This window comes from Trachemys scripta, chromosome 5, assembly GCF_013100865.1.
Source record: "Trachemys scripta elegans isolate TJP31775 chromosome 5, CAS_Tse_1.0, whole genome shotgun sequence".
In the NCBI taxonomy this organism is placed as follows: domain Eukaryota; kingdom Metazoa; phylum Chordata; order Testudines; family Emydidae; genus Trachemys; species Trachemys scripta.
The window spans coordinates 61,377,873-61,398,418 of NC_048302.1; the positions used below are offsets into that span (position 1 = coordinate 61,377,873).

Here is a 20,546-nt window from a genome sequence, read left to right on the forward strand (position 1 = left end):
AGAGAGAGAGAGAGAGAGAGAGAGAGAGATTCATTCACACAATCATTCATTCAAGTTCTGTATAGGTGTTATAGTTACCAGCCTAGAAGTTGCTCATGCCAAGTTACTGGCCAGGTATCTTGGTCATGAGGATGGAGCCGAGTCTGTGTCAGGTGCACCTGATGCTCCTGGAGATTGGCAGCAGAACCAGAGACTCAAAGTCATCAGTCTTTAGAGTCCATTCTTATAGGAATTAATTCCTATGTTAGTCTATGGGAACTGTTTCATCCTGCTGTTGCTGACTCAATCAGCAGATGGCACATTCCTGTCCAAAGTGGCACATTCCTGGTGGCTCCACACTGTCCAAAGTTTGTGTTTCTCATCCTTCCAGGTGATGGGGTGGATCCCAGTTTACCCTCAGAGGGTTGTCTGGTGGTCCTACTCGACACATTCTTCGGCCGATGGATACTCCTTTTCTAGGCTGGCACCTCCCTAACCATTCATGTATATCAAGCATTCATCAGCATACATTCCATATCTTAACCATATTTTAATTTACCGTCTCCACCATTTTCAGGGTGTGTGCTAATTCATTTGAGACTCCCGGCCCTTTAATCACAGAGGGTGGGGGTCTGTCCTAGGAGCCATTGAATGAAGTGAAAGTCACTTAATGGCTTATAGTGTTTGTTTGCATTGTATCAATTACTTCAAGAACAAAGTCAGTTAACTTGTTTGTAAGTTTTACATAGTAGTAAAGTATCTTTCACAGGACAGATGCAATCAATGGTTTCTACAGACAGTAGCTTACAAGTTTTAACAGAAGACCCAAAAGATTTTTGTACTTGGTGAAACTGTTGGATTTTAAAGTGTGGGGGACAAATTATGAGGGGGTCACTGTTAGTAACTTCTTTAATATCCCTACAACTGTGCATTTTAAATTGCAGTTTGATTCTAATCTGGGTTGGGATCAGCTAGCTTTAAGTGTGAATATCTATATCATGAAAATTTATTTTCAACTCAGTAAGAAAGAATGCTTAGTTTTGTACACTAACAATGTACAGGAGGTGAAATATCTTTGCCTGCAATCTACCCATGGTAAAGAAAAAATGCTTTCTCCTTACAAATATCTTGCCCACAAATCATCTGCCAAAAATGATTCGCTGCATTGAAAAAATTCAATTTTCTTGTGGTAGTGCTACTTCTGATATTTTAGCCTTTTAGACTGGAGTCTACAATTTTGAGCAACCTCCTGAGTATCCTCAACTTCCATTGAAGTATACTAGAATTTAGGGTGCTTAGCAGTTAGAGTGGGTTGGAAGAATGCAGTAAAGTACTAGTATTAAGTCATCAGAAGCATTAACTTTATAAAATACTTCTATAAAATATAGCCAAAAGTCCTTGGATATTGTAGAAAGTAAATAGAAAAAATGAAGTTGCAAACAAAATCAGAGATGGTAGAGGTATTTCCATAAAGATGTAGCATTGTAATTATAGCTGGTCCCAAAAAAAAAAAAAAAAAAAAGGGAGAAATCGCAGAGGGGGGAAGAAATTCTGGCAGTTTTAAAAATATCAAAGTTCAAAATTTTAGATGTTTTGAGATGATCATTGTTGAAAAGCAAGGGGGGAAATATGGAATTTAATCAAATTTTCCTTTTATTTTTCAAATGTCTAGTTTTCAAAATTGGAAATTTTAAGCAATACTTTGTTTGTTTCCAAATGTCAACCAACTTGTTCTAATGGTAACCGTTGACATACCTCTCACCTCTGACATCTTGACACTTGCATCTCTGTAATTATAACTGTCATTCACTGATGGCTGGTGATTAGGGGTTAGGTTAGAAGGTGCTAAGGGGACTTTGGGAGGTTCTTAAGTGGGAAGGAGATTAGGTTGAGGTGGTAGGTAAGAATGAAGGGGATATGAAGGAAATGGTGATGTATATGGCTTGTGGGGGAGATGGTGGGGTAAGAGTTTCATTGGAGGGAACAGATTGCAACTAGGAGAGAACACTGAAAGAATCAGAAATAAAGACTTTTTACCATTATTAATCTGATCCCAAAGTGTCCCAGTTTTTTCATTCAGAAAGGCAGAGAGACTGGATAAAGCATGAGGGCACTCGTTTTTCTTCTCACCTCCCCACCAACATTCATTATCCCTCAACAAAAAGCTTCCCAGTGACACTCTTGACCTCTGAATCACAGCTTTTTACTTCGAAAAGTTTGCCACATGCAGCTTCACCACTTATTTGGGACACCAGCCACTACTGTATTTAGTACTTCAAGTAAATGATATCTGACATGGTGAGGAGAGAAACAGATAAATTTCTAGTTCTTTAAAGGCTCCAAATCTACTGATAAATCACTTTAAGTAGGGAAGTGCACACATTAACTCACTGCCATATCCTCTGATAAATTACATTTACTTGTTCTGCCCCATAAGGTATAAGTCTACGGGGACTTAGGAAACTTGTAAAAATATCATCAGTGATGTGATGGGAAGAAGAGGGAAAATTCTAGAATGACCTTCTCAAACTAGCATGAAGCTGAGGTCCATTGGTTAAAAGAGCTGCTCAGCTACCCGTGTGTTTCAAACGCTGAACTTTATTTCAGGGGTAATACAATAGAAATCATTAGAATTGTACGAGAGATGATTTTTTTCCTGAATGGTTTCCTGTGAGTCATAAAGTGAGATTAAGCTAACATATACTTCTATTTACCAAATACCAGCTGTGCTTCTTAAAATGCATACAACAGCATTTTAAAAAGCAGGTTACCTTTTAGCGGTAGCTGACGACTTTATATAATTCACAGGCTCTCATCCTGGGAGTGACAACTACCCTCCATTTCTTTATGACTAAATGGGATTGGAGTCCTGCTTTCTTCTGCTTGTAAAATGGGGCCACAGTATAGAAAAGGTTGAGAACCCTTGTTCCATATAACAGCTGTAAATATCATTTTTAGCCTACCCACTCACAATATTTTTCAAACTTTGAAACAAATGTCTGCATTTGGGCAGGCTGCATTAGCCCCCACAAGATGAATGTTTTGGGAAATTGAGTGTGTGGAAGTTGAAATTTTGTTTTGAAATATTTGTAAGCATTCACTTACTTCACTATAAATCTATTAAAGAGGTAATTACAATTAGAAATCCAGTTAAAAAGATGCTAAATTGTTCTTTGAATTCTTAAGATCAACAAACCGAAACAAAAGCAATGAGTTTTTTTCCAAACATGCATAATCTTCAGGAACAACCCATCCTCCACCAAAAACAAAACAAAACAAAAAAACCCAAAACCACAACAATTCTACATTTCAGTATCAATTATTAATTATAAACATTGCTCAGTTTCTTGTTTTGTCTTTTATGTTCTGCATTTCTTCCTTTTGAACATTTCCTCTAACCATCTTCAGCTGAAATACAGAAAGAACAGGCAAAATGAAAATTTGACAGAAGGTATCCAGCCTCTTCATATGCAGGAACAGAATTTGAATCTATTGGCAAAAAGAATCACTTTTAATGAGATCATATCAATTAATATTTGGGAGAAATGAGATGATATTATAGCGGTTCCTATTTAAGTTTGTTTAGTATTTCTCATCTGAGCCATTCATTTTCAAACATATTAATTATTTTTTAAATAATCTAATTAATCAAATTAATTATTACTATACTATCTTCAGGGATATTTACTAACCTAGGTGATTGTCAAAAACCCAACATTCATTCTTTTCACTTGGCAAAGTACCGTGTTTAATATGAATTTTAGATTGAAGGACATCCTCCCAGTATGAAAATTAATCTCAAATGATTAAAAAAGCATATTGAGAGCATATAACATAGTAATCATGGGCCCTTTGGAGACTACAAACCCAGCTTTGAGAGCTTTATTAATACTCAGTTAAGCATAATATGATCTTGGTCCTAGAATAAGAACAAGAAGATTTAGGGTCAATTAAGTACTATGAAGTAATATGAAGATGTGTTAGTTTTGCACCCATCATCATAACACATCACGTGTGTGCACACACACACACACACACACACACATGTTCCACTGTACCTTTCTCTAGAATAATTTTCTTTATTCAAAAATCTACTGCCTCTTTGAATGCATAAATGAAGAGTTCCTACTACATATTCTTAGGTCTAATGAGCTATACACTGACAGAGTGAAACTGGGGAAGGGATGTTCCTTCCCATTCTCCTGACAATTCACAGCAGCAGTTGCAGGGAAAGAGGAAACGCTGCATGATTTATGTTTAAAAAGGCATGAGTTATCAGGGTTCAATGCAGTACTGTATGAAGAATGCTGATGCCTTGTGAAGGAGTCAACAGGACTAAGATAATTTGGCAAAAGTGATTTCAGATGTTTGTCATGGAGCATTTGGGTTCTGACAGATCAGGAGCCCAGGGAAATAATTAGCATTATTTCTTTATGACCATACCCAGGATGAGATATGGAGGGTGGGTATATTTATCCCATGTATCTTCCAGAAAACACTCATATGTGCCTGTTTGTAGCACTCTGGAGGGTGACTAGATAAAATACTGAATATGTGTATGTCTTCCATAAAACATGGGGGAGTTGGCAGGGCATACCCTTATGCACATGGGGGTGGGGGGAGGGTAGCTGCTTAAATAGTATGAGAAACAATTGTAGAAAATGTCTTTCTCTTGCAGAGCTGTTGACTAGACAGCTGATCAAAACATGTCAGCTCCATGCAAAAATCTTCACTTCCCACTACATAAAAAATTCAAACCACAGCAAACCATAGGAGGCTGATCTATAGGAGTACATGCTGCATCTGACTAAGTGCTTTGATAAGCTAGCTGTGGGAGGTACATTTGTGAGCCTCTATTGCATGGTTGCTAAGAGCCTAAATGAAGACAGCTGTGATGACTTAGTGCTAGCATCAGCAGGAGCTAAAATTCTGTCTGCTACATCAAAGCTGTTGTTGACATCTGAAACTGAAATATTACCGAGATACCTAAAGTAGATCTGCATTCCTTTTTCATTTTGACCAAGACAAAAAAATATTTTAATATATATTTTTAGATGTTATTTTCCGAGAGAGAGAGAGAGAGAGTGAGTGTGTGTGTGTGTGTGTGTGTGTCTCTCTCTCTCTCTCTATATATATATATATACTCTCTCTCAGAAAATAACATCTAGTATATGGAAAAAGCAAGTGAGATCAAGACTATAACAGGGTTCATCAACGTATCTAGTTCTTTTTTGGAGGATAGGTCCATCAATGGCTATTAGCCAGGATGGGCAAGGATGGTGTCCCTAGCCTCTGTTTGCCAGGAGCTGGGAATGACCGACAGGGAATGGATCACTTGATGATTACCTGTTCTGTTCGTTGCCTCCGAAGCACCTGGCATTGGCCACTGTTGGAAGAGAGGATACTGGGCTCGATGGACGTTTGGTCTGACCCAGTATGGCCGTTCTTATATTCTTATGAGATAATAAGAATGTACTGGAATCAGAAATACAGTAAAATGTGGGCTGGGGGGAGAGAAATCTTAAAGTAATGAGCATATTGAATTGGCATAGCATATGTGCAGTTATCAAAATTCCATGGGATGCAATAATCTGACTTCCCTAATATGATATATGGGGCCAAATCTTCAAAAATATCTCATTTTGTGTGTGGAGTGAGTGAGTGAGTGCAAATGTATCGATAAGGTACGACTCTACAAAGTTGCTGGTGTACAGCCTCCTGGGGGTGGATAAGGGCTGATTCAGTCTTTACTGTAGCTTATAGCAGCCCTGACATATGCTCTGAATTGCCCCCCAGCTGCAACAGACCCCCAATAGACCATTCACTAACCAGGGACTGCTAGAGAACAATGTGCTCTGTCCAAACTTGTTCTCATATCTGGTATGTTCCCCATGTCAGGGGCTGAGTAGGAAGCTTATTGGGGTTATGACTGGAGTTGCTAGCTGGCTTTTTAGCTAGTCAGCTATATACAGGAACTATGATGGGGCCAAGGATTGAGCCCTATATATCTAAATCATGGATGACTATCTGAATGGATGTGAATACCTATTATAAACCATGCATCCTGGGTGTTTGGGGTATGTCTACGCTGCAGTTGGGAGGTGTGATTCCCACACAGGTAGATAATGCGAGCAGAGCCCACTAGGATGAGTCTAACATGCTAAAAATATCAGGGTAGCTCTTGCAGCACAGGGTGGGTAGCCTCTTGAGCTTGGACCAGGAAGGAGGCAGGATCATACTTAAGGCAACAAGCCTGAGCTCTCCTCCCTGCAGCAATGCCCACACTGCTATTTTTAGTGTACAGACTCTCACTAGCTCTGCTCACGCAATCTACCTGCTCTGGAAATGCCACCTCCCAGCTGCAGTGTATTAGGCTCTGTCTACCCTGCAAACTAGGGGTGAGATTCCCCTGCTCATGTACACATTCCCACTCTAGCTCTCATTGAGTTAGAGCAATTATAAATAGCAGAGTCGCTGCAGTAACACTAGTAGCAGCAGTGGAAACACGGCTCAGCTATGCCTCCACTAGCACTACCTTTGCTACTGCAACTACGCTGCTATTTATCCTCTTGAATATGAACACATGAGCTGGGAAATCATTACTCCCTTTATTTATGATGTAGCCCTAGCCTCAGAGGCAAACTGTGCTATGACTGGTTATATTGGAAAGCCTTCAAAATAGTGGAAAGAGAAAATCCTGGCCTATAATAAATACCCCGAGTCTCTTTGATGCATAGTTCAGTAATTAGGCCCCATACTTCTGATGGGTTTTTAGGTATTGCATCCAAAGTATAGCAGAGCAATACAGAATACATAAGAGGTAGACACTTGAACAATGTAAATGTCTCACCTGTTAGAACGGTTAGTTGAAATTATTATATTAGTCATAAGCCAAATGAAAGCCCAAATTATTTTAGTTAATATATCATTCATGAAAGATTCAGAAGTTAATGAAATCCTTTCTAGCTACACAAGAGAGAGGCCCATCAGAGGCATACGACCACCAATTCATTTCATGAGTTAATAAACCATTTATGTTCACTACCACTAGGAGCTGGATTTAAATCCTGCATTCTAAGGATGAAATCCCTTTTACAGTTCCTGAGCCATTTAGGATAAATATAAAGGCAGAATCTTACTAATCGTTGATTTGTCAGTATTCTCCATTATTGCTATAAAATACTTTTTTAGGTTAGGAATTCAATAAGTAAAGTTAACATTCCAGTGTCTCTTCCCTTCCCCATCCTCCATCTTTATATGAAACTCAGATCATAATCACAGTCCTGAAGAGGGTATATAAATCTTAATTGTGATACTATGATAGGGAATATTGTATTTATGCAGTTTTTATTATACTGTTCTTACTCTGGTCTTTGGGCATTAATTTAGTACATGTTCAAATTAACAGAACTTTGTCTATAAACTGGCACAAATCCAATGAAAATCGAGCCCCATTTCTGTCCAAATCCCCTGAAATAATTTTTAAATCCAACTTCATTAATTAATTACTCCCATTTAGGCTTCATGTTGTCCTCAGGAAAGGCACTATTTTATCAGTGTAAAACTATAAGGAAAGATTTTAGTGTAGCATTTATGTAATAACGATCAAGGGAATATGCTTTTCACAGTATCTGGTTTCAATGATATTTTGAATGGGATTATCTTGAGGGGGAACAATGTTTTTTGGTATTTTCAAGGGGATAAAAGGAATAAACATGATTTAGTGGCAAAAACTGAGAGATCCCTCCAGTGAATTCTTTGGGTCACAGCCTGCTGGTAATTTCACTTCATTACATAATACTTTAATCATAGCCTTATCACAGTCACTATATAGTTCCTTCTTGTAACAATAAGGGGACTGTGAAAGATTCTCCAGATCCGGCGAAAACATTTGCTTTTTACAACAAGTGGCATTTTTTGTTTGTTTTGAAAATGGCTTCAGGAAAGCACTTTCCAACTGACATTTTACGAAATTACAAATCCTGGTGACAATGGGAAAGGAATGCAGTGCCAAAGATGAGAATAGTGCTGGAAACGCAAGCACTGACCGTGGCAATGTTGAAGATAAAGCCAGTGTAATTTTCTCAAATCAAATATAAACACATTTGGAGACACAAGCTCTAAATCAAGACCAGCAGGATGTAGTCTCATTTTCTGTCTGCCTAATCTAATATTAATCTTATATAAAACATGTTCATCACTTTAGTATCTGAGAGCCTCAGAAAAATGATCCCAATAACAAAATTAGCCCTGCAAAGGGTATAGTTTAATCTAGTTTCCTCCCTACTTCACTTAAAACCCTTATCTGCTCCCTTCTTCCCATTGAAGAGACTCAGGGATAATAATGTTATGGGCTAATACAAGCAATTCTAGATTTTTATTCCAAAAAGAGAGTTTTCTATTCCCATTGTTATCTGGGATAAATATTGAAATATATACCCTTAACTTAAATTGCTCTGTTTCATTTAGCAGTGAAGTAGTGCATACATTTTCATATGCAGAGCTTCTAACCTTCAGATCCATATTTTTCACAGTTCTGCCTGAATTTCCCTTCCCCTTGCAGTCAACGATAAAACCTCATTTTTTTTGCCTGGTACAGGATGAGGCTATAAAGCATAGTATTCTATGTTGTGATATTATACCAGTGGATGCATAAATGTTGTAAATAGGGCTGTCGATTTATTGTAGCTAACTCATGCAATTAACTAAAAAAAAATTAATGGTGATTAAAAATAACTGCGATTAATCGCACTGTTAAACAATAGAATACCAATTGAAATTTATTAAATATTTTGGATTTTTGTACACTTTCAAAAAATATTGATTTCTATTGCAATGCAGAATAAAGTGTACAGTGCTCACTTTGTAATAAAAATAATATAAATATTTGCACTGTAAAAATGATAAATAAAAAAGATAGTATTTTTCAATTCTCCTAATACAAGAAGTGTTGTGCAATCTTTGTTGTGAAAGTGTAACTTACAAATGTAGATTTTTTTTTGTTACATAACTGCACTCAACAACAAAACAATGTAAAACTTTAGAGCCTAGAAGTCCACAGTCCTACTTCTTGTGCAGCCAATTGCTAAGACAAACAAGTTTGTTTACATTTTACGGGAGATACTGCTGACTGCTTCTTATTTACGTCACCTGAAAGTGAGAAGAGGCATTCGCATGGCACTTTTGTAGCCGGCATTGCAAGGAATCTACATGCCAGATATGCTAAACATTCATATGCCCCTGCATGCTTCGGCCACCATTCCAGAAGATATACTTCCATGCTGATGATGCTCATTTAAAAAAAAAAAATCCTTAATTAAATTTGTGATTGAACTCCTTGGGGGAGAATTGTATGTCTCCTGTTCTGTTTTACCCAGATTTCATGTTATAGCAGTCTCGGATAATGACCCAGCACATGTTCATTTTAAGAACACTTTCACAGCAGATTTGACAAAACGCAAAGGAGGTACCAAGGTGAGATTTCTAAGGATAGATACAGCACTCGACACAAGGCTTAAGACTCTGGAATGCCTTCCAAAATCTGAGAGGGACGAGGTGTGGAGCATGCTTTCAGCTGTCTTAAAAGAGCAACACTCTGATGCAGAAACTGCAGAACCCAAACCACCAAAAAAGAAAATCAACCTTCTGCTGGTGGCATCTGACTCAGATGATGAAAATGAACATATGTCGGTCTGCTCTGCTTTGGATTGTTATCAAGCAGAACCTGTCAGCATGGACGCATGTCTTCTGGAATGGTGGTTGAAGCATGAAGGGATATAAGAATCTTTAGCGCATCTGGCACGTAAATATCTTATGATGCTGGCTACAACAGTGCCATGTGAACGCCTGCTCTCACTTTGAGTTGACACTGTAAACAAGACGTGGGCAGCATTATCTCCTGCAAATTGTAACCAAACTTGTTTGTCTGAGCAATTGGCTGAAGTAGGACTGAGTGGATTTGTAGGTTCTAAAGTTCTTTACATTGTTTTATTTTTCAATGCAGTTATTTTTTGTACACAATTCTACATTTATAAGTTCAACTTTCATGATAAAGAGATTGCACTATAGTACTTGTATGAGGTGAATTGAAAAATACTATTTCTTTTGTTTTTTACAGTGCAAATATTTGTAATAAAAATAAATATAAACTGACACTTTGTATTCTGTGTTGTAATTGAAATCAATATATTTGAAAATGTAGAAAACATCCAAAAATATTTAAATAAATGTATCCTATTATTTAACATTGCAACTAATTGCGATTAATTTTTTTTATCGCTTGACAGCCCTAGTTTTAAATCAACCTAACTGATGCATAGTTTAAGTTTTTAAGATGGTTTGAAAGGATCTCCTCTCAAAATGGTTGGTTAAATCCTGGAGGCAATTCTGTTGATATTTTAAGTCATCTAATTTAAGTCAACTATAATACTGAATGGGGTGTGTGGGGAGGTCAAGGAGGGGTAGTACCTCTGATGGGGGGACTTGTCGTACCCTTTGGGGGTAGTCCGTCCACTTTGGTCCCCACCTGTCACTCAGCTCTCACCTGTGGCTCCAAGTAGCTGCAGCATGCGCAGCGGCCACACCCCGGGCAACGGCTTCAACAGGCCGGCCAAACCAGGTGAGTGTAACTGATGGGACTCAAACCTTCAGTGAATTAGGGATATGCCTACCCTGCATGCGACGTCAGCTCCGGTGGATTGAGCGAAAGAGATCACTAAGATCCAACGGCCAAGAAGGTGGTTCTGCAATGCTTTGTGGAAAGTGAAGGACTTGACAAGGCACGAAAGACGTCAAGGCCATCCACTGCAACCAAAGAAGTTACCAGTCGTGACGATTTTTCGTACCATTGGTGTCTGGCTTCTAAGGTCGAGAGAGTGAGATTGCTCCCGTGCAACAGCTCTACCACTCAAAAGCTTTCACGCACAGGTCCTGTGCAAATCATCAAACATCATCATCATCATCATCATCATCATCATCATCCTACGCAAGTCCTGCGGTGATGGGGGAGGGGCAAAGCGACAGGTGGAGGTTACTACTGGGAGTCGTAGTCCCAATCCTGCACACAGGCAGCCTGTGGAAGGTGGTTGTCCAGCTCTGTACTTGGGGCAGCAGAGTTGCCCAGCAGCATCCCAGGCGTCTGAGCAGCCCTCTTCAGGACAGCACTGCTCACCCTAGTAAGGTAGGGGCCTAGAAAAGGTGGCCTAAAAATTGCCTGCCCTACGACAACTGGCCAGCAAGCCGCGGCTGGCAGTTCAACCCAATCTGTGGCCGAAACCAAAAGAAATATTTGAGAAAACTTACCATTGGTGTATGGAATGTTCGGACCCTCCTGGATCGAGAAGCTATTGCAAGACCTGAGAGAAGGACAGCCCTCATTGCTCGAGAACTAGTCCGTTATAACATCGATATAGCGGCATTAAGTGAAACAAGATTGCCTGGGGAATGTTTCTTGAGTAAACCAGGAGGTGGTTACACCTTCTTCTGGAAGGGTAAGACTGAGACAGAGGACAGAAAACACGGAGTTGGTCTGGCAATAAAAACCTTATTGATGCATCAACTCCCAGACCTTCCAGTGGGTATCAATGAAAGATTGCTGAAGCTACGCTTCCCACTAAATGCCAAATATCACGTCACCATCATCAGTGCATATGCACCCACTCTAACATGCTCTGACAACTCAAAGGAACAATTCTATGAAGATCTCGACAAACTGATCAAGGCCACACCTGTAGCAGATAAACTACTCCTACTTGGAGATTTCAATGCCCGAGTCAGGGCTGACAGCGAGAACTGGAAAGGAGTAATCGGGCCACATGGTGTAGGCAAAATGAACAGTAATGGACTACTTCTTTTGAGTCTTTGTTCTGAAAATGACCTGACCATTACCAACATTGTGTTCTGACAAGCGGACAAATACAAAATGATGTGGATGCACCCTAGGTCCAAACAGTGACATCTGATAGATTATGCCATTGTTAGAAGGCGAGACATCCGAGACGTACTGATTACCAGCGTAATGCGAGGTGCAGAGTGCTGGACAGATCACAGATTAGTCAGGACGTCTCTTCAACTCTACCTCGTTCCTTCTCGGCACAAACGCCCTAAGCATGTGCGACCTGCTTTCAATATAGCCAAACTGAAGGATGCTCAATGTTTCAACAAATTCCAGAAGAGTCTTGATGACAAACTGACATCCCACGGACAACTGATCGGTACTGTAACCGAAAAGTGGGACCACTTCAAGCGGATAGTAACTGACACAGCAATAACATCTCTTGGACCAAAGAAAAGAACACATCAGGATTGGTTTGATGAGAACCAAGAAAAAATATGCTCAGCATTGGAACTAAAGAGAAAAGCCTTTATCAAATGGCAGAATGACCCCTCCTCAGTCTCTAAACGGGAGCATTTCAAGTACCTTCAGAGCAAAACACAGAAAGACCTCTGTCAGATACAAGACAACTGGTGGGAGAGCAAAGCCAAAGAAATTGAGCACTATGCTGAGACCCACAACTTAAAGATATTCTTTAGTGCTATTAAGACTGTCTACAGACCTTCTAAACCAAAGACCACCCCATTGCTCTCATTAGACAGCACAATGCTGATTAAAGATAAAGAAGGCATCAACAAAAGATGGCAAGAACACTTTAGCAACCTTCTCAATAGACCATCAACCGTGAATAATAATGTCCTTAATGAAATTCCACAACAACTTGCTCTGACAGATCTTGACTTTCCGCCCACTATAGATGAGATTAAGAAAGCTGTTAGCCAGATGAGTTCAGGGAAAGCTCCTGGAAAAGATGGGATACCAGCAGAGAGATATAAAGCAGCAGGTCCAGCAGCACTAGCAGCGTTCCACAGTGTGATCATCAACATCTGGGAGGATGAAAACATACCACAGGACCTTCGCAATGCTACTATTGTCTTTCTTTTGAAGAACAAAGGCAGCAAAGCAGAATGTGGAAACTATAGAGGCATATCCCTCCTCTCTGTTGGAGTGAAGATCATCACCCGCATCATCTTGAACCGCCTAATAGCCAGTATTTCCGAGGCAAATCTACCTGAAAGTCAATGTGGTTTTCGACCTGGCCGGAGCACAGTTGACATGGTGTTTGCTGTCAGACAAATACAAGAGAAGTGCATTGAACAGAACATGCACATGTATGCTGTCTTCATAGATCTGACAAAGGCATTTGATACCGTCAACAGGGAAGCCCTTTGGACCATTTTAACACGACTTGGCTGCCCAAGAAAATTTGTCCAGATTATACATCTTTTTCATGACAGCATGACAGGCGAAGTATAGTCTGATGGAGCCACATCAGCCCCCTTTAACATCACCAACGGCGTGAAACAAGGATGTGTTCTTGCTCCTGTCCTATTTAACCTGTTCTTTGCATGTGTCCTTAACCATGCACTGAAAGATCTGGACCGAGGTATATACTTGAAATACCGGCACGATGGTTCACTTTTTGACCTCCGTCGCCTGAATGCAAAGACTAAGACAGTGCAGAAACTCTTTCTTGAGGCACTCTTTGCTGACGACTGTGCCCTCATGGCTCACACTGAAAATGATCTTCAGCACATTGTCAACAAGTTTGCTGAGGTCTCGCAACTTTTTGGACTAACTATCAGCCTCGGAAAGACAGAAGTTCTCCATCAACCAGCACCTGGATCAAATGCTTCTGTCCTGAGTACCTCCATCAACGGCACTCAGCTGAAAGTAGTGGAGAATTGTAAATATCTGGGTAGTGTCCTATCCAGTGACGGATCACTGGATAATGAGATCAATACACGAATATCCAAAGCAAGCCAGGCACTTGGCTGTCTGCGTGTCAAAGTTTTAAATCACCACAATATCCGGATGTCAACAAAACTGCATGTGTACAGAGCTGTTGTTCTTTCATCTCTTTTGTACGGGTGCGAAACATGGACACTATATAGGCGTCACATCAAGCAGCTCGAAGCATTTCACATGCACTGCCTCCGCAACATTATGAAGATCCGCTGGCAAGACAAAGTGCCCAATCTCGAGGTCCTCAAGAGAGCCCAGATGACAAGCATCGAAATGATCATCATGAAGTCACAGCTACGTTGGACCGGTCATGTCAGCTGCATGGATGCCAACAGAATCCCCCACCAGCTTCTGTATGGTGAGCTCTCCCAGGGCATCCGGCATATAGGTCGTCCACGGAAACATTACAAGGACACAATCAAAGCCAATCTGCAGTACAGCAGTATCAAACCTAGGGACCTTGAGGACGCTGCCAGCGACAGAACACAGTGGCATGCAACAGTCAGAAATACCTGCATCACCCTTGAGGAGGACCGCTGCCGGCGTCTACAAGAGACACGCAAACAACGTCACAGAGCATCAGCAGCGCACAATCCACTGACCGCAAACTTCCCATGCACCATCTGCAGCAAAATGTGCACCTCTAGAATTGGCTTGTACAGTCACCAGAGGGCACACCATAAGACCAACAACTGATGATCTGCACAGATTTGCCATCATCGGATTCGATGGACTACCAAGAAGAAGAATACTGAATAAAACTTCTTTACTCTATAGGGGTCAGTGAGTCATAACTGCCTTGCCTTATGTGATTTATAATTGTAATTCATTAATGACCTTGAGAATAATAAAATTAAATAATGTAAACATACAGAAGTTAAATTGAGATGCTCCTTATAAGAATATTCAAACACTTTAACTTTAGAAACTGTAATATAATTGGTCCTAGAATAGTAGTATTATAAAGGTATCAGGCATTTATAGAAAAACATACTTAGGGAATTGTATATAAATGCCATCAGTTTACAAGCGGATGTTTATGGCTCACAGAGCTGATCCGATAAGTTGATAAGTGAGAAGTAGGCAGGCAGTTTAGACTCAGGCTGAGCACCAGGAATTCTTAAACTCTAAACCTGGCTCTAACCCTATTCCCTTTGTAGCCTGCTGCAAGTTGCCTAACAGTTCTGCCTACTTTTTCCCATTTCTAATACGGAGATGATAATACTTAGCAACTCCCATGAGAGGTAGCTTATATAGGTAACTAGTGTGTGTAAGAGCTCTGAAAATGCAAATGTCTATAAAAATGCTGACTAGTATAATTATGGAGGCTCCATAGGTAAAGCTTATAAATATATTTGAATGGTCTAAACATGTTGTGTATCTAATATTAAAAACAGAGACCAAATTACTTTTGGGAATAGTTGCTCTTTTAAGATTCTACAAATATTACTACGGAAAATAATGTAATTCAGTTTGTATTCTTTGTAGAGCTTGAAGAGCAACGTTGGCCATCCAAATTTTTCAATATTTGGTGGCTTATTACAGCACTGAGTCTCTACTTTCCCAGGCAGAGATCACACAGCTACATGCTTGTTACTCTGTTGGTAAACCTGAATAAAATAGTTAAGATTGAAAAAGTACTTTTAAAAGTATTAGATACAACTTCTACAGTAATTTAATATTGTTGCATTCAACTATAACTTCTGTACTGCCTGCTTGTATGCTTAATTTCTAAATTTAAGAAGGCAGTAATGTCTTTTTTTTCATTTGCCTATACTTAGTGGAAATGCAACATTAGAATATCCAATAGCGTAGCAACATTTAAAAATACATTGTAATGTAAATTTGTTAATCCTCAATTTTCTGGGTTAGATTATTAGTGGGTTTTAAGATACAAATCACCCAGGTATGGAGGAGTCATGCTGCAGAGAGAGCCCCAGGAGGAATTCCAGCTGACTCAGTCCAGTGTGTCCACATAATGAAATAGCCATAATATGGCACACCCATGTAAACTTAGTTTTAGCCCATTTCCAATGGCTTAACACAAATAAATACTCAGCATGCAAATGATCATTCAGACTTGTGATTTGCCACAAAGTCTCATGGTGATTCCACTGTGCTCAGTTTACTTAATGGAACAAAATAGTATTCTAATGAGATTTCACAGTTAAACTTGCATGGTAATTATGAAGTCTATTTACTTTATCACAGCATGTTTGAAATTGTATTTATAGGTTCATGAGGCATTTATTGGGTTCCAGCAACAATCCAAAAATCAATCTTCTCTAGACAGCAATACTGTCTTATCTTACTGATATTTACCAATACTTACCAGTGATACTGGTAAAGTAATACCCCTTGTGGACCATTCCCAGTCCATCAGCAAAGCATGTGAAAGTTTGGATGGTTACCTGAATCTCTGATTTCTGCTTGTTTCAACAAGCAAACTGGAAAGTGCATTCAATAAAATAACTAAGTCTCTATAGAAAGGCGAGGTAAAATAAGATAAAGGTTTCCTTATACGAACAATGTATTTGCTGTTATTTTAGTTTTCTCTCTCAGAAGTCTGTCATCTGGTCTTTCCTCTATCTTTCTGAGGAGAAAGAACAGGAGTACTTGTGGCACCTTAGAGACTAACAAATTTATTAGAGCATAAGCTTTCGTGGACTACAGCCCACTTCTTCAGATGCATACAGAGTGGAATAAATATTGAGGATATATATATATATATATACACACACACACATACAGAGAGCATAAACAGGTGGGAGTTGTCTTACCAACTCTGAGAGGCCAATTAAGTAAGAGAAAAAAAACTTTTGAAGTGGTAATCAAGATAGCCCAGTACAGACAGTTTGATAAGAAGCATGAGAGTACTTACAAGGGGAGATAGATTCAATGTTTGTAATGGCTCAGCCATTCCCAGTCCTTATTCAATCCTGAGTTGATTGTGTCTGGTTTGCATATCAATTCCAGCTCAGCAGTCTCTCGTTGGAGTCTGTTTTTGAAGTTTTTCTGTTGTAAGATAGCCACCCGCAGGTCTGACATTGAATGACCAGACAGGTTAAAGTGTTCTCCCACTAGTTTTTGAGTATTATGATTCCTGATGTCAGATTTGTGTCCATTAATTCTTTTGCGTAGAGACTGTCCAGTTTGGCCAATGTACGTGGCAGAGGGGCATTGCTGGCACATGATGGCATATATCACATTGGTAGATGTGCAGGTGAACGAGCCCCTGATGGTATGGTTGATATGATTAGGTCCTATGATGATGTCACTTGAATAGATATGTGGACAGAATTGGCATCGGGCTTTGTTACAAGGATAGGTTCCTGGGTCAGTGGTTTTGTTCAGTGATGTGTGGTTGCTGGTGAGTATTTGCTTTAGGTTGGGGGGTTGTTTGTAAGTGAGGACAGGTCTGTCTCCCAAGATCTGTGAGAGTAAAGGATCATCTTTCAGGATAGGTTGTAGATCTCTGATGATGCGCTGGAGAGGTTTTAGTTGGGGGCTGAAGGTGACAGCTAGTGGTGTTCTGTTATTTTCTCTGTTGGGCCTGTCTTGTAGGAGATGACTTCTGGGTACTCGTCTGGCTCTGTCAATCTGTTTTTTCACTTCAGCAGGTGGGTATTGTAGTTTTAAGAATGCTTGATAAAGATCTTGTAGGTGCTTGTTTCTATCTGAGGGATTGGAGCAAATGCGGTTATATCTTAGAGCTTGGCTGTAGACAATGGATTGTGTGGTGTGTCCTGGATGGAAGCTGGAGGCATGTAGGTAAGTGTAGCGGTCAGTAGGTTTCCGGTATAGGGTGGTATTTATGTGACCATCGCTTATTAGCACAGTAGTGTCCAGGAAATAGACCGCTTGTGTGGATTGATCTAGGCTGAGGTTGATGGTGGGATGGAAATTATTGAAATCATGGTGAAATTCCTCAAGGGCTTCTTTTCCATGGGTCCAGATGATGAAGATGTCATCAATGTAGCGCAAGTAGAGTAGGGGCATTAGGGGACGAGAGCTAAGGAAGCGTTGTTCTAAGTCAGCCATAAAAATGTTGGCATATTGTGGGGCCATGCGGGTACCCATAGCAGTGTCGCTGACTTGAAGGTATATATTGTCCCCAAATGTGAAATAGTTGTGGGTGAGGACAAAGTCACAAAGTTCAGCCACCAGGTTAGCTGTGACATTATCGGGGATACTCTTCCTGATAGCTTGTAGTCCATCTTTGTGTGGAATATTGGTGTAGAGGGCTTCTACGTCCATAGTGGCCAGGATGGTGTTTTCTGGAAGATTACCGATGGATTGTAGTTTCCTCAGGAAGTCAGTGGTGTCTCAAAGATAGCTGGGAGTGCTGGTAGCGTAGGGTCTGAGGAGAGAGTCCACATAACCAGACAAGCCTGATGTTAGGGTGCCAATGCCTGAGATGATGGGGCGTCCAGGATTTCCAGGTTTATGGATCTTGGGTAGCAAATAGAATACCCCTGGTCGGGGTTCTAGGCATGTGTCTGTACAGATTTGTTCCTGTGCTTTGTCAGGGAGTTTTTTTAGCAGATGGTGTAGTTTCTTTAGGTAATCCTCAGTGGGATCAGAGGATAATGGCCTGTAGAATGTGGTGTTCTGAGGAGAAAAAGTTCAAAGAAAAATATCCCCAGGTTTTGTTATGCTCTTATATTACTCTTAACAAGACTAATTCAGACTTATCAGAAAGTCAAATTTAGTGCATCTGTCTATTATCTTTTTCGTTCTATGGCACTACAGTGAGTATTATGATTTGAAATGCCAGCCTCAGACTAGCAAATAAACTTGTGTAGAAAATGATCAGGGCAGAGCTCATTGCCATCACGCTCTGTTGCCTCCATGTTCTTACATTTTAAGAGATACGAATCTTAAATACAGAAATAAGAGATCTGTCATTCTAGTCTCCAAGGCTTGCTCTCTCACTCTCTGGACTTCTGCTACAATTGGTTTCCATTCTCTAGCCAAATCTGACTGGAACTCTAGAAGAGATGATCTCTTATTTGTTGCCTTTTGACATGCTTCTACCAAAACCCCTAATCCCCCTGATTCTAAATCTGATATTGCCAGCTAAATTGATGGAAGAATCCTTGCAGCAAGGAATATTTGACTCTGTCTTTATTTGGAGAGAATGTGGCTTCATCAAGCTGCCTCTTCCCTACAGTTCCACTTCTCAGGGCCTTGTGGATGCTGATCAACAAGAAAAACCTCTTTGCTACCAACTAAGCTATGATAAGGGATTTCATTAATTATGTATGCCACAATTGGCCAAACTCAGAACACAGATCTTAAAACTGGTCCCTTGTTACAGATCTTCTGTATATCTTGGTCTCTTGTGAAGGGGGTCCAAAGTGAGGGAGTGTTTTAAGGCTATCATAATGGGTAGAGGGGAACTCTAATATTCAGTCAGTGGTTATCAGCTGAACTGATTGAATTGGTTGGGTTTCAGATAGACCCCTTGCCCTGAGTGGAGAAAAGATGATCTGTGGCCTCAAATCAGAAGAGGTAAGGTGTGACCATAACAAAAGTCTAATCCTCATCCACTCAGATACCCAATCCAGCATCAAAACCAGATGGAGATTATTGCTGGTTTTGTGCGCTGAGCCAGAAATTACCCTGGGCAGTTCCACATTGACAAGTTGACCATTAAAATATGAATCATCTCAGAGGGAAATCTAGGGTGCATCCTATTCACCAACACTAATAGTGGGGAGATGCTTAAAATAGGATGACATATGTAAAATGGAAACACTAACAGGTATCCATTGCTACTGCACCCACGGCAATGGATAATTTCTACATAATTTCTTAATCTGATCACCAATGTCATTAATCAATACTGCCTATGAAAGACATTTTGAAAAAAACAGATACCAACTTTCATGTTCTGCAGAAGTCAGCAGCTTCAGTGACCAAAAGAATGAAATGAGGAGTTAATTGCATAGATATCAAATATTTTAATAGTGTTGCTTGACTATGACTTGAAATTAATCATTAAAAAAGAGATTAAAGGAGAGAAGTTAGGAGGAAACACTTAACTGGACTATTAGTTCACTCAAATATTGGGTCCCAATCCCTCTCTTCATAAAGCAAAGTACTGTATTGAACCTGTATGTCACATTGTCTTTTGGGACCATTGAGCAAACTTCCAGCCAAATATAGATAGGGTTACCATTCGTCCGGATTCCCCCAGACATGTCCGGCTTTTAGAGTTAAAAATAGCGTCTGGGGGGAATTTGTAAATGTCCGGACTTCCCCTCCGCCCCCCATGCAGAACGCACGCAGCTAACAGGACAGCCGGCCGGATGGTGCCGTTTACATGGGGCTCAGACAGCCAGAGAGACCCCTCCTCCACTTCCCCCTCCTCTCCCCTGCAGCTGAGAGCACTCCCTCCCTCCCTCCCTGCATTCGCAGATCACCAGGCAGCCGTTCGCACCGGCAGTCTGGAGCTCTCCCCCTGCTCCTCCTCCCTGGCACGCTGGTCTGAGCGGCAGGGTAAGGCGGCCAGGGGGTCGGAGAAGGGGCAGGGAGGTTCTGGTGTGGGCAGTCAAGAGACAGGGAGCTGGGGGGGGGGGTCGGGAGTTTGGGGGGTTTCCTGGGAGGGGTGTGGATAAGGTTTTGGGCAGTCGGTACAGGTAGGGGGTAGGGTCCGGGGGCGCAGTTAGGGTGGGGGGGTCTCAGGAGGGGGCAGGTAGGGGACAAGGAATAGGGAGGCTTAGGTAGGGGGTGGGGTTCTGGAGGGCAGTTAGGAGCAGGGGTC

The 20,546-nt window shown here is 40.6% G+C and overlaps 1 pseudogene; it reads left to right on the top strand.

The window, feature by feature from the left end:
• The first annotated feature begins 10,545 nt into the window (after window positions 1–10,545).
• Window positions 10,546–13,480, top strand: LOC117877900 (annotated as a pseudogene).
• The last annotated feature ends 7,066 nt before the right edge of the window (window positions 13,481–20,546 follow it).